Source organism: Lynx canadensis, chromosome C2 (assembly GCF_007474595.2).
Source record: "Lynx canadensis isolate LIC74 chromosome C2, mLynCan4.pri.v2, whole genome shotgun sequence".
NCBI classification, from domain to species: Eukaryota; Metazoa; Chordata; class Mammalia; order Carnivora; family Felidae; genus Lynx; species Lynx canadensis.
In genome coordinates this window covers 50,715,961-50,728,429 of record NC_044311.2, presented here as the reverse complement: position 1 = coordinate 50,728,429, position 12,469 = coordinate 50,715,961, and the positions used below count along the sequence as shown (strand labels likewise).

General features: G+C 42.5%; 1 protein-coding gene and 1 long non-coding RNA gene across 2 annotated transcripts in view; one reads left to right on the top strand and one right to left on the bottom strand.

The window, feature by feature from the left end:
- The window catches only part of LOC115523247 (TCDD inducible poly(ADP-ribose) polymerase), a 30,017-nt gene extending 29,098 nt beyond the window's left edge, over positions 1-919 (bottom strand). The window contains exon 1 of the mRNA XM_030329047.2: positions 681-919. The gene's annotated coding sequence lies outside the window, so the exon portion shown is untranslated. The remainder of the gene's footprint in view (positions 1-680) is intronic.
- Positions 920-1,100: 181 nt separating this feature from the next.
- Positions 1,101-4,448, top strand: LOC115524237. The gene is made up of 3 exons (XR_003971986.1): positions 1,101-1,188; positions 3,392-3,485; positions 4,395-4,448. It is a non-coding gene; the product is annotated as an uncharacterized LOC115524237 (long non-coding RNA).
- The last annotated feature ends 8,021 nt before the right edge of the window (positions 4,449-12,469 follow it).

The window sequence follows — 12,469 nt, the reverse complement described above, 5'->3', positions numbered from 1 at the left end:
AACCAGCGACCCCCGCCCAGGCTTCCCCCCATCCCAGAAGCCCCCCAGGGCGCCGTCCACACTTAATTGCTTGCTCGCCTCCTCAAGCGACCTTCCTGCGAGGATCGTCCTGCGAATCTCGGAGGCTCGCAGAAATGAGCCGAGAAGCGCGGAGGGAAGGCGGTCGGCGCTTCTCGAGGTGGCGGGGAGGAAGGCGAGGACTCCTGTGCCTTCAAAGTTGATCTGAAAACAGCCTGCAAACTTCTGGGCTGCCGCCGGAACGCGGGTCTGCCGAAAGGCTCCCCGCAGCTGCCGTGCCCTGCCCCTCAATCTGCGAAGTGCTTCTCCTCACTTCGCCTCAGAGCGCTCGGGGTCCGCCCGGCGGGGGAGGCCGCATAGACGTGCCCCCGCGCCCACCCAGACCAAGTGGGACTGGGGAGACGCCGGCGACCCTGACTAAACCCTTCAGTGTCTTCCTCAGATTTATACACCTGCCCGAGGCCGTAAGTGATTAAGAAGTGTACACCAATCCCATCCCGGTACTGACGGGATCCGAGTGAATTTGGTAGAAAAAGGCACAGTCTAACCATCAATCACCCCTAGATCCGTGAGAGGCTGCGAAGCCGGAGACCCCCGTCCTCGCCCACCATCCCAGCTAAGGTTTCTCGTCGGCTCCTCAGAGCCCACCCGGAGCCCTTTACCTGATCGCGCTGCCTGAGAGAACGGACCGCAGGAGCCGAGTCGCCTCACCGCCGGCTCGCCGGCAGCGTCCGCGCGGGAGGATCGGCGCGCAGGGCAGGCTTAGGCGTCTAAGGGTCGCAGGCCGGAGACGCGACAAGCAGCGCACTGGCCATTCCGCCACCGGGAGTGCAGAAAGCCGCAACCGCACTCCCGATCCAGCTCGCTCGCCTGTCACCCCGAGCTCTGCTTTAAAGTGGCTTCCGGTCGCCTCCTCTCTGCTGCCCCGTCGCGGAGGCGGAGCCTGGGCAGCGGGGGAGAGGGGTGGGGTGAGAGGGCCGGGCGCTCAGTGGGTGCCGGGAAGGAGGCCCGCCCCGCGTGCGCGTGCGCGCTCTCTGGCAGGGAGGCGCGCGAGGGGTGCCTGCAGCGGCCGCGTGCTCCCGCGAGGGGGCGTGTCCTTCCGCGGCCAGCTGGGTCCCCGAGGGTCCAGATCCACGCGCGGGCTGGAGAGCGCGCACGGCTGTGAAGAGGGTAAGTGTGCGCCCCGTGAGGCAGGCTCTACCTGACTGCAGACACGTGAAGGGTCACGGTGTTCCGAGGAAACCCGAGCACCCGAGAGGATGTGAAACGGAACGAGCGGTTTCTGTACAGTAGGCTTTATTTGCCTCCTCGTAAGACGCCTCCTGCCCTTGACGCCGCTGGACCCCAAGAGGAGACAAACGGCTGCTACTGCCACTGTGGCCAGACGGGGTCGCCCTCCGCATACCTGACGGCCCGGCCCAGCAGCGCACCCCGGCCAGTAGCCTACCCGACGCGGTCGGTCGTGGGCACTCCTCCGTTTCACGGGAAACGTAGGCAGCGTAACAGAAGGGAAACCTACCTTTGGGGTTTTGACAGTAAGAGCGAGTGTATGTGCTTGAAAGCCCTTAAACACCGTAGTGAATAATTTATTCATTCAGCAAATGTTTGCTCAGTGTCTATTGTGTGTGTAACTAGGATTAGGCTACATACAGCCTTGATCAGCTCAGACGCCATGCCTGTCTTCGTGGAACTTGCAGAGTACCATACATTCATCTTTAGTATATACATTGCATGTGACTTCGCTATAGTTTCTGGACCATAAAATGGCTTGGATGGTAAGCCTCTTCCTCTATCGAACAGCCTTTCAGTGGTAGAGGAAGAAACACTACGTTCAATTCATGTAATCTCTACATATTGGAGGAGAAAGGCCCTTTTCTTTAACTGAAAGTTAGTTATGGCCATATCCCCAACAGCTGGCAGAGAGAAGGGACCACAGCTTGCAAAGCTGTGCTCTCTGCCTGAGATCTAAACTGACTGAATTCCATAATTCGGAGACTTTCTGGGTTGAAAAAGAAGTCAACTATGACCTTACAAAACATGAAAGCCTATCGAAACAGGAGCTAAGCAGCAGTAGTAATAGAAGTAACTGTTTCAAGCTTTCTTAAACTATTCTATACCAGACTGGGTGACACACCAGCAAAGAATGGATTAAGGGTAGTACCTCCCCAGCAGGTGTATTTCACATTGCATCAAGTCATGGCCATTCAACTAAGGTAGGATTGATATGGACAGAATTCAGAGGCTAATAGGTGAAATAGAATGCAAGTCTTTGCATCATGCTTACTAATGTGTCATTGGCCAAAGCAAGTCATATGACCAAACTCAGACTCTGTGTAGGAGGGGCCCATAAGAGGCCAGGAATATGAGAAGGTGTGGTTCATTTGGGGGGGGGGGTCACTTAGATTAAGGACAGACCACCTTAATCCAGGGATTAATAGTTAAACATTACTTCCAGAGTGTAGCCCTTTGGAATTCCAATTTGAAGTCTTTCTTCCTCAGGCCCTGAACTCAAATCTTTCACCTTCCATTCCCTACCCACTTCCCCTGAGGCAGTTGAAAATTCTAGCTAGTTCTCAGCCTCTACTACTTTCAGAACATCAATCGCCCCAGAGAGAAAAATGGCACCAGGTTCTTGACTCACCACTCTTGGATCTAGGTTCCTCAGACTGTTAAAGGTTTACTACTCCAGAAGAGGTATTTTCCACAAGGTCCACCCCAAACGTGATCCCTGGAAGATAATGGGATAAAGAAGGTCCTCCTACAGAACAAAATCAGGAACTGACAGATTAAATGACCAAGGGCATAGATTTCTTGCTAGTTACCTAACAAGATACGTGATGTTGTGTGTACCAGTGCTCACTGTGTGTTTCCCATTTTCCCCTTTTCTGATGAGACTTTTACCACCATCCTGTACCTTGTCTATCCACCGTTACTTATTAGGAGTACGAGGCAACTAACTTTTCTTTAAAAGTTGGTTCCCAGAGCATGAAGAGCCACACAATGGGAGTATTCCGTATCATTGGAACTTCTGGATCCTGGACTGTGAGCTCATTACAATAACTGGATGAAACTTTGAGACTGTTTCTCTTAGGGAGGGGATAAGTATATTCCTTATATGAGAAGAGGGTTAGCAGATACTAATGATTGCCCCTTCCTTATCAGAAAGAGCCTGATACTTTTTAGAGGAAGGGGGAGGGCTAGCAATGTGGCCAGCCAAAAAACTCATTTTCCTAGATTTCATACTCTTATGAGGGGCCATGGCATATAATTCCAGACACATGGTGAAGATTTCTAGAAAACCACTTCTTCCTTAACATATATAGACACGCCTTCCATTTCTTCTTTTCTTCTTTCTCCTATAACACAATGTAAGGATGGAGATGGAGCCTCATGACAAAAATGAAAGTGAACATGATGTGGGAAATATAAAGAAGAGATCCCCAAGATAAGGATTCTGGAGCAGAAAGGTGGGAATCTGAGTCATTCATGATATCTTGAAGCTGCAGCAGCAGTCCTAGACTGGCTACCCCTGAACTCATTGTAACCCCAATTTGGTTAGAGTGTTTTCTGTTATGTGCAGCTAAACATGTTCTTAGCTAATACATAAACTATGATAAGTTACCTTCTAACTAGTCTTCTTGCTTGGAAGCTCTATCAATTAGATAGCAACATGACCTTATGTCAGAAATATAAGCTGTCACAAAGTAATACATCAACTCCTATAACATTCCCTGCCAGTTTCACAGGTATACCAAATTGTATAATTAAGAAATAGGTTTATTAAAGAAAAAATAGAAAGTAGAGAGGAGACAAGGATACCCATAGTTGAACCTTCTTAAGTCCTATTTTAACATTTTGCTGTGGTCTGTTTTATTCAAAGGTTTTTTTTTTTTTTCTATCATTATTATTGTATTTTCATATTTTGTTTAACACTAAATAGCTGTCCATGTTAACACAATCTTTTGAGCAAATAGCCATTTAATAGTCTGTAACTATAACAAGTTTTACTTTACTGGGTCCTTGTCATAGAACTTGTCAATTCACTTTTAAAAAAAAAAATCATTTATTCACTGAGTATCTACCACATTCAAGTCACTGGATTAAATATTGTAAGTAAACATACATGAATAAGTGGCTCCTCTCAAATATTCTTCAAAACTACAAAAGAAACCTATACATGCAACATATAGGGTATAGGTAGGTGTACACTTTTTATTTACATATGGCCCTATATATGGCCCTAAGACATTTAATTCTTTTTAAATATATTTACAGGATTGAAACGTTCTAATTCCTTTCTGTGTATTCCTTTTGTCGCTAATTTCTGTTACCCGTGTCCACTGGATTTGCCTTGGCATGGCTGATCAATTCAGTAGAGCACTTCCAATGAACAACTTATTCATCCAAAAGCCAAGACTACTTACTGGAAATTTCAGGTGACCCAAGGCCTCCCATTTTTTCCCTCCCATTTTTATTAACATAAGACATGCTATAAAGTATAAGTATCAGTATCTGTTGCTTTCTGTTTTCACAATTATTAGTAATAGTTAATTCCCCAACATCCTTATGGTAGAAAGATAATCATTTCTGGTTACCACACCGAGAAGGAAACAGTGACTAATGTGACTCAGCACAGTGAAAGACTCGAGATTTGAAAACAGAGGCCTTAGCTCTTAGCAATGCTATACTGAGATTACATGGAGAACACAACCAACTTGCATAAATGGCAGACTGACAATTCCTTATCTGTGAGTGCTAAGTCCAGGATATAATGTTTTCTGACTATGTATATAAAGACAACTTATTATTTAACTTAAATGAAATTCATATGTGAATGTATCTAATATAGTCAAAGTGAAAGAAAAGTCGAACTTCTTATCTAGACAAAAGAATTACTATTGTTTTTAAACATACAATCTATTATTGAAAATTGTGTTTTGATGTTCTTATTAATGGGTCAGCCCCTGGAACTTACCTAACTTCCCTTTGAGGGGGTGCTGCACGCTTGGCATTCTAGAAAAAGAAAAGTTTGGGGGTGAAATTTATTTACGTCAAGTGGGTTTAAAAAAATTTTTTTTAACGTTTATTTATTTTTGAGACAGAGAATGAATGAGGGAGAGTCAGAGTGAGGGAGACACAGAATCCGAAACAGGCTCCAGGCTCTGAGCTGTCAGCACAGAGCCCGACGCGGGGCTCGAACTCACGGGCCGCGAGATCATGACCTGAGCCGAAGTCGGACACTTAACCGACTGAGCCACCCAGGCGCCCCTCAGGTGGGTTTTAAATATGGTGTTGATGCACAAAGATTGGAAAATGCTGCTAGAGGATATGTCAGAGAAACTAAAGGTGTAGGGAATTTAATCAGCATGAAATAAGGGTGAATTAATTCAAAGCTCAGAGGTAGGTTGGTTTAGAGCCAGACATGAACATGCTTTGATAAATGTGAACTTAAGATTCATATTTTCATAAAGTGATAAAATATTAACCTTAAGGACTATTTCCAAATTTTAAAAATATTTCTTCTTTGTAATCTCTTTCTTGAGACTCACTTTTCTCCACCTCTGCTGAGGCAGTAAGGTACCTCTGTCTGGGAAAGGTGAAGATACAAGGCCTAGAGAAAATTAAGCATAAAACAGGAATAGCCTGAGTTCTAAAATGTTTATGCCAGATCACAAACTATTCTGTTTATCTAAGATTTGCATTTGTCAACTGCCTAATCATCTGCTCAACTGTTCTTCTTACAGGATGCATGACAATCAAGTGTGCTCTTCAATCCCCTTCAAGTTTTGGACCTGTTGTGTAATTCCTACAGCACATAATCAAAGTGCTATTTGATCTAACTGGTTTGGGGTCTATATACAATGATCCCCTTGGAGGAGTCTCCAGATGTTTTCCAGATCATTCATTCCGTTGATTCAGTACAATTTATTGGGTGTGTGTGTGCCAGGTACTAGTTATGCAATGATGACTAAGATAGTCCCTATTCTCTGTCAGCTTCTTATAGTAAAGTCTGTGAACTGACCACACAGATGACCTGCAGAAGTCTGCTGCAGATTCTTCTGCCCTATTCCAGACCTCCTGAACCCAAATCTCAGAGGCAAGGGATTCTGCGCTTTGAAGATGTTCCCTAGGTACTGTTGCTTTAGGAGTTCATAATCTTTTAAAACACTTGAGATAGTGGGAGATCGGGAGGGGACAGAGACTTGGGGGGAGGGGGAAGGTATGGCCAAATAGGAAAACAAACAAATACACTACGGTGTGGTAAGTGCTAAAATAGAGGTATACAGGCAAAGCGCTGAGAATATATGAGGAGGAGTTAAGCCTAACTGCATAATGTCAGAGGAGAGAATTGCCAACAGGAGATTTCTTAAAGTAGCTAGAATTATTATTCTTTAGCATGTTAAGAAACTCACTTGTCTACTTGGAGTACAACTAAAAAAACGCAATTACTTTTTGAAAATGAATTCCCAATTAAAGATGATCTTGAAAATCATGTTCAGAGATCCATCTGAGTTAACAGCATTTCTACTTGTAGGAGTTTATCTTAAGGGTATAATTAGGGTGGGGCATCTGGGAGGCTCAGTTGGTTAAGTGTCCAACTCTTGATTTCTGCTTAGGTCATGATCTCACAGTTCATGAGATTGAGCCCTATGTCAGGCTCCATGCTGACAGTGCAAAGCCTGCTTGGGATTCTCTCACTCTCTGTCTCTCTCTCTCCTCCTCCTCCACCCCCCCCATGTGCACTCTCTGCTCCTCCCCCACGTGCGTGCTCTCAGAAAATAAATAAACTTTAGGGGGAAGGAAAGGGCTATAATTAGGGTATAAGCACAGGCTTGGTTACAAAGCTGTTCCCTGCAAATAAATCGTGCCCAAGTGCTCATTTTCATCAAGTCCTAGAATCAGTTCTCTGTGGGACAACTTTCCTGTCCCCACTCATACTATTGCGAGGCCATGATAGTTTCCTTTTCTGCTCTTCAGACTCTACAAAGCCAATACACAAGATTTTGTTTAGTAACAAAAATGGAATTTAGGAATTTAATTCATCAGGAGCCCTGGCTAGCCACATTGGGCAGTATTGTGTACACAATATCAGTTTTCGCGTTGATGTCTAAACTTCAAAAATGGTGATTTGGCACACTGGCACACTAGCCATTCATTGAGGAAAGATGGTTTTCATGCCTACCTGCCTTTTGTTTGGACTCTCCCACTAGGCAGATGTCTCCTGGACATAGGTTTTCAGTTTGGCCTATACATGAGAATTACTTGAGCCACTTTAAAAATGAACATCACTAGTCTCTACACAAGACCAGTCAAATCAGAATCTCTCAGGTGGGGCTTGTGCTTGTGAACAGGAACTATATTTATTTATTTTTTTCCTAATTCCCAGGAAAACACTTGACATAATCAGATAGTTATGACCCCAACTCATTCATTCGTTTGTTTATTCATTGCCAAACACTTGAGCATGTGTTCTAGGCACTTTTAAGTGCTAGGGACAGAGCACAGAATAAAATGGTCAACTCTTATCAACATTCTAATGGGAAGAAATAGACAAGTAGTATCAGGTGATGATGAAAGCTCTAAAAATAAGACATGGTAAGGGTATACAACCACATAATTTATGAAATAAAAACACTTTTGAGAATAATTATTTATAATTATGCCAAGATAATGCAGATGAAACCAGGACTGCCCTGGATAAACTGAGATACATAGTCATTCTGGCTAAGGTATTAAAAAGCTATAAGGGAATGAGGTGCTTTTTAAAAATGATGTGCTGTGCAGGGAAGGCATTTCGTAAATGAAAACATTTAAGCAGAAGCCTGAGGGAGATACAGGAGCTGGCCATGAAAATATTAGAGTAAGAGCATTCCAGGTAAACAGAACAGCATATGCAGAGGCTCTGAGGTAGAGGTAAACTTGGCATGCCAGAGGAAAATTACAGAAGCCAGTTTGATTGGAATGAACAAAATAGAGTTCTGTTGAAGAAGTCAAAGGAGTGGCCAGATTTCATACCTTTTAGGCCTATGGTAAGGACTTTGGATTCTACATTGACACAGAAAGCTATATAATTTACTACATAATTTACATTTTAAAAGGATAACTCTGGTTGCTGTCTGTAGAAGAACCTTGTAAGATGGCAGGAGTGAAAGCAGGAAAATCAGTTAATAGTCTAGAGAAGAGATTATTGTGGTTCAACAAGTGTGGTAACCATGATAGTGATAAGATGTGATTAGATTCTGGATATGTGTTGAGGGTAGAGCTGAGAGGATTTGCTATTGAATTAGGTATGGGTTATGGCGGAAACTGAAGACACAGGAATGACCCCTCACTTTGTAGCTTGAGCAGTTAGAAGAATGTAGTTGTCATTCATTGAGATGGTGCAGACTGTGGGAAGCAGACTTTAGAGAGCAAGGGGAAACAGTGTAGTTTTGGACATGTTAATATTGAGACATAATAGGGATGCTTGGGTGACTCAGTGGGTTAAGTGTCCGACTCTTGGTTTCAGCTCAGGTCATGATCTCACAGTTTGTGAGGTTGAGCCCTCCATTGGGCTCCATGCTGACAGAGCAGACCCTGCTTGGGATTCTCTCTCTCCCTCTCTCTCTGCCCCTCCCCTCCTCTCTCTTTAAATGAATAAATAAACAAACAAACATTAAAACAAAGATTGAGATACAATAGATATTGAAGTAGAGATGGTTACGAGGCAGTTGGATAATGAAGACTAGCGCTTAGGGGAGAAGCTACATTGCTTGCTACCATGTCTAAGAATATCCGCATTTCTAAACCTACAGAACAAACACACTGATTGCTTCATTTGACAAGGTTAGTTAGGAGGGCTTAAAAATATATCTTTTTAAATAAGTACTAGGCTGTATTCTGCATTTGCAGAGGAAGGAGATTTATTTTCACAAAGCCTGGAAGTGAGGTGTTGTCCAGTGGTGATCTGTCCACTCGTTTCTCCAACAAAGGTAAACTCTAATTCCTATAAACCTAAGCTAACTTATAGTTCCTGTTACCCAACTTTGTCAGTGAAGATCCCACGCAGGGAAGCTGACTGAATAAGAAATTACTTTGAGGCTAAAGAAGTGAAACAGTTGACATTTATTTATATGTTCTATGGGTTTAGAGGGAAAGAATAGCCAACTCCAAGTCAAGCATATTAAAATATGAAAATTAAAAAGTCAGTGAAGGCTCATACAAGTTTCTAGTAATGTAAGCATACATCTCATTCTGAAGCAAAATCTTATATTATCAATTAGAGTTCCCATTATTTATTGACTACTTGCCTACAGACTCTAAAGAAGCAATTGTCTTTCTTTTTCAAATGTAAAACAGATGGAAATTTGCTGTATCAGGAAAATCTATATTAAGCAAAAGAAAATATTTCCAATATTATTTCCTATATTATTTTGATTTTATCTCCTGCCTGAAACTCTTATTTTTCACTTTCTGAGGAGTTAGCTAAATTAGAAGTCAAGAATCTGAATGACTTTTCTCAATAATAAGCATGTTTACACTGAAGCCAAAGTAACCTCTTGGTTTTAAAGTTTTGCCAAGTCACCAAAAAACAATGTTTCTTTGGTTAAAAATAAAGCTCTTTTGATGTGAAATCAATGAGACCATAAGAAAAAAGAAAACTGACTTTTTTTTTTTTTTTTAAATCAGGCTTTAAAGTTAAAAACCAGGAAATTTTAGCTGCATCACCAAAACTCTAGGTGCAGTCCTGTTGTTGGGCTATTTGCATAGATAAATGGCCCAGAAAAGGATTTGTTGATTGATGATCATTTTTATTCATTTATGGAATACCTGCTGTAAGTAGTTACTGGGCATGCAATGGTTAGCAAAACAGACAAAATCCCTGCCTTCATTTAGCATATGGAAGAAGACAAATTTTACTCAAATAGTTACTCAGATCAACATATAATTACAAACTTCAGTAAATGCTTTGAAGAAGAACAGGATGCCATGACAGAGACCAACTTAGGCTAGGGGAGCCAGGAAGGGCATCTTTGGTGAAGAAAGATTTGGCTGAGTTCTTTCTTAATTTTTTTTTTTAACGTTTATTCATTTTTTGAGGGACAGAGAGAGAGGACAAGCAGGGGAGGGGCAGAGAGAGGGGGAGACACAGAATCCGAAGCAGGCTCCAGGCTCTGTCTGAGCTGTCAGCACAGAGCTTGATGCCGGGCTGGAACTCATGAAATGCAAGATCATGACCTGAGCCAAAGTTGGGCGCTTAACCAACTGAGCCACCCAGGCGCCCCACATTTGGCTGAGTTCTGATGATTCAGCATTAACTAGATCAGAGGGAGATGGGCAGGGGCAGTTAACAATGATCAGGGGATGGGAACAGCAAGTGCAAAGCCAGAATTGTGAAGGTGTGGCATGCAGAAGAGAGCTTCTGGGTCTGGAAAGTAGAAAGTGAGAAGGAGAGTGGTTGGAGATAATCTAGAGATATAGACTTTCAGGCCTAATTAAGGATTCTAAAGAAAAATAGGGGCGCCTGACTGGCTCAATTGGTACAGCATACAACTCTTGATCTCGGGGTTGTGAGTTCAAGACCCACACTGGGTATAGAGATTACTTAAAATCTTCAGGGGCATCTGGGTGGCTTAGTCAGTTAAGCATCCAACTTTGGCTCAGGTCATGATCTCACAGTTCATGAGTTTGAGCCCCATGTTGGACTCTGTGCTGACAGCTCAGAGCCTGGAGCCTGCTTTGGATTCTTTGTCTGCCTCTTCTCTGCCCATCCCCCACTTATGCTCTGTCTCTCTCTCTCTCTCTCTCTCAAAAAAAAAAAATAAAGATTAAAAAAATTTTTTAAAGTATTTATAAAAAGAAGACAAAAATAGGCAGTCATTGAAATGTTTTAATTAGGAAAATGACATGACCATATTTTTATTTTTAAAAGTCAACTCTGGGGGTGCGCCTGGGTGGCTCAGCCAGTTAAGCATCTGACTTCAGCTCAGGTCATGATCTTGCAATCTGTGAGTTCAAGGCCCTCATCAGGCTCTCTGCTGACAGCTCAGAGCCTGGAGCCAGCTTCAGATTCTGTGTCTGTCTCTGTGATTCTCTCTTTCTGCCCCCCCCCACCCCCCCCCCGGCTCATTCTTGCTCTCTCTCTCTCTCTTTCTCACTCAGTCTCAAAAATAAATAAACATTTTAAGAAAAAAGTTTAAAAGTCAACTCTGGGGTAAAGTGAACTTTCACTTCCAGTAATAGATTTGGTAATTCAGGCTAATATTCTTACTGAGGAAATCCACGTAAGTTGGACAAAATATTTTAAAAATCATTCTAGGAGCTAACATGAAGAATGAACGTAACAAGATCTGAGAGAAAGAAACCCAGAGAGGTGAGAATATTTAGAGCCACTTTTCCCAAAGAGGTGGTGGAGAAGCTGAACCAAACTTTTGACAGATTAACAGGGGAAGGGGTATAAAAGTTGAAGTCTGAGGAAGGTCAAGGGGCGTGACAACACGCAATAAGTTGGGAACCAAAGGACTACATTGGCAGTAATGGTAAACTAGAAATAGACTATCCCTTCTAGCTTCAAATCCTCTCAGGTCCCTCAATTGGATTAAGGTGATCTAGGATTGCTAGTGACCTTAATCTTTTGCCAGAAGCAAATATAAACCCTCCTTGGCCAAAGATATTATTTTAGACCTCAAACTATTTTTACAGTTATCTAAATGCAATATCTGACATTCACTTAAAAATAATCAGATAAGCATTCACAAACTGATGGGATATGTCAAAGGACACAGAAGAATCCATGAGTTGATAAAAATACTCAAACAAAGGGCAAAGAGAGGAGGGAAAACTCTTCTTTACAGAGGAATGCCAGTTAATAATGTAGATGGATTGATAGCATTAAAAAATAATTTTGTAACCACCAGAATAGTAAGTGATAAGGAAATGCTTATTAATGGATGTTAACACCACTGGGTAAACAATTGGAAAATAGGATATCCACACAGTCTCCAAGTATCTTCTTATGTATTATTAATAACAAAAGGAAAGAGGTATTTTGACAGTAGAGAAGTCTGATACACACCACCTTAACGAAATGATCACACTTAAAACGACCATTAACTGACATTATATGCCTTCTGATATGGTGAACAGAGGAGGACAAACCATCATCAATGTATTATTCTTATAAAGTATATATACATAAATATGTTTTTTAATTTGGCAAGCGTATACTGAAGTCTAATTGCAGAAAATTAGACTTGTTTTAGGAGCTGTGGAGAGTAAGACCTAAGATAGTATAGTAATGTCTTCTTTATTTTTATTTTTTTTTTTTAATTTTTTTTTTCAACGTTTATTTATTTTTGGGACAGAGAGAGACAGAGCATGAATGGGGGAGGGGCAGAGAGAGAGGGAGACACAGAATCGGAAACAGGCTCCAGGCTCTGAGCCATCAGCCCAGAGCCCGACGCGGGGCTCG